Source organism: Odontomachus brunneus, unplaced genomic scaffold (assembly GCF_010583005.1).
Source record: "Odontomachus brunneus isolate Ranch 3 - 2012 unplaced genomic scaffold, Obru_v1 Obru_scaffold_023, whole genome shotgun sequence".
NCBI classification, from domain to species: Eukaryota; Metazoa; Arthropoda; class Insecta; order Hymenoptera; family Formicidae; genus Odontomachus; species Odontomachus brunneus.
This window is the reverse complement of record NW_022639473.1, coordinates 2,384,917-2,387,852: the sequence shown is the minus strand read 5'-3', so window position 1 is coordinate 2,387,852 and position 2,936 is coordinate 2,384,917.

Sequence of the window (2,936 nt, the reverse complement as noted above, 5' to 3'; positions counted from 1 at the left end):
TATATATATATATATATATATATATATATATATATATATATATATTTATATATGTATATATTACTATATATAATAATATAAATCAAGATATTACTATATATATATATACCAGTGTATATGTTAATGTCCCCATTTACTCAACAGATATCACTATACACGAATTGCAAACGTGTGCATAGTAATATATGTTAAAGCATGTACAGACACTAATATATATCAAGTGGCGTGCTCTGTGTCCCGGTGGACGTGTAGCAATCGTCTTTAAAATTATATCACTTATAATTTAATTCTGTGAGAGATAGACGTTATCTTTAGTTACTTAAATTACAGCTCATTTGTTTGTACTAGAAAAACGATTTCCTCCATTGTCTTAGCCGTTGACAACGTTATTTATTCGTGTGTGAGTCTCGTAAATCGCTTAATCCCCTGCATTTTTTTTTGACTCCCGTAATAAAAGCAACGTTAAGAGCTCTTTTTTTTCTTTTCCTTTTCAGCGTGACCTTCCTCCCCATATGAGAAAATATAGAAAGAAGATATGTGAAGATGGTATTCCTATTCGTTGTAATACTAATATGAGCATTATGTAGTTATAGGATCCTGTGTATGTTACTCACATGTAATATGTGTTAAAAACGATTACAGTAAAACAAGCTTAAAGCATGAATTACACGGAGACTTCGAGTGAAAGATCCCGAGAGTAATTGGTAAATCTGCTAATCGTGAACGGCAGTCATTTACTAATTACTTCGATACACTTTCGCTGTTCCGAGTCAGAGTCAGATCTCCGTTTAATACAGGCGCGTTAAATGATAACTGGCTATATTTCATATACATATAAAAAACTATACAATCCGTAGACTCGATAATTTTGTGTTAGCTGCCGACGGAATTTAGTTTTTTTTTCTCGTTTCTCTTCTAACAGTTAATCTCCTACGACAATAATACTCAGTTCTTTTTCAATATTTCATCATATCGTGTCGATACTGTAAATCTGGCAAATGCGGAAATTTGCGCTAGCTAGTGTTAAAAATTATTAAAGTGTGCACAGATTTCCTCATCGTGAATTTTTTGTTCTCTTAGGGACATTGTTTCGCCTTATTCGGAAGTAGCTTAAGTTAACTTCCGCGGAAGAGGCGAATGAATAGCAAATCATAAGAGCGAATACTCGCAGAAGATATGTAATTTGCAGCACGGTTTTGTAAATATTACAATTCCAATTGTACAGATCCGAAGTTTCTCAGCGATATCATTTTGCATCTTGCCTAGATGTAAGAGGCTTACGCTGATTCTACTTCCTATCGAGTTCTGTATTATAAAACCTCTTGCCACAGTAGAAAAACGTGCGCGTTTATATCAGTCAAACAAATTCCTGCTCAGTGTGCGCCCGCAAGCAATCTCATTAAAGATTGCTCCATAAATTAAACATATCGTTTTCATAAATCTTGAAAAAACTTTTTACATAACTTTAGAAATACGTAGCTTATATCCTAATTTAACCGCAGTCAAACCAGGAGCTTAAACCATGGCAACAATATTATTAGCAAAATTATAGTTAACATAAAAAAATAAAAAAAAAATTACTTTAGATTGTATTTATCGTAATTATATTAGTAATTGGAATATTCAGCAATAAGTGAAAATTAAAAAAGAAATCTGAAATTGCAGAAATATAGAACAGATGGGTCAATAACGAATATTATTTATTGACGTCCAAACGTTATTAAATCTATCTTCGTTATTAAATCTATCTGTCCTACATATTTACAAAGTTTCGGACTTTCTCTTAGATCCATCTGCATTGCCGATATTCCTCGTAAGATCTTTTCAAAAATACACGCAAAATAACTCGTATAATTTACACGTATCAAAAAAAAAAGAAGATTTATTGCCACATTATATTTACTCTGTTTTCATATTTCCTCTAGTATATTTGAAAATATCAAATATTATTTCCTGTAAACCAAATAAATATTATTTTACTTCCAGATTAAAAAGTCACAGCGCTAAAGATAAACAAAAAAAAAACCAATTTTACCATGGTTTATACTAAAATATGATTTATAAAAATACAAGAATTGCAGCATTTCTAGTATATCGCCTGTGAGTACCAATACTGTATTTGAGTTTATGTAATTCTGGTTATCGAATGGAACTGATCCATTCAACCACGATTGTATTGTGAGTCACACACTAAAATTTAATAAAACACGTACATTCAACAATAAAAATAGGACTTGTGTTGTAACAAGTTCTTATACCAGTAATTAATCAATATAATTTGTATCACAATAAATATATCTGTATGTGAAAGGCGATACATTCATTTATTCACAATAAACCGAAGATGATTTAATTTATATTCCCAGTTGTGTATATTCGTGTACCGAAACGCATTTATGTTTTCTCCTCATTACTTTATAAATAATATGATTTCTGATAAAAATGCGTGATCAATAGCATTATTTCAAACAGCACTTGTACCTTTATAACATTGTCACATTAATGCAAAAATTGAGAGAAATTTGCAACGTTCTTGAGCGACAATAATGACAAATAGTACTCAAGTAAAGTTTTTGTCTGTAAAATTGTGACATTACTAATTTCGGAACTCACCACTTCCGAATACCAATCATGGAGAAGATGATAACATTTATTATGACGTTTATCAGGAACGTTTATATAGGATAAAACAAAGTAAGACGATGCGATTGTTCATGGCTCGTCTTCAATAATATACGTCTGCTTCACATTTAACCCCTAAAGCTCACTTTAAACGATCCAAATAGATCGGGACAGTATTCCATTTGCGAGGGAACGTTAAAAGAATTAGAATTGCATTTATGAAGATGTATATATATATGTATATTTATATTATATACACACCCATAAATATATATATATATATATATATATATATATATATATATATATATATA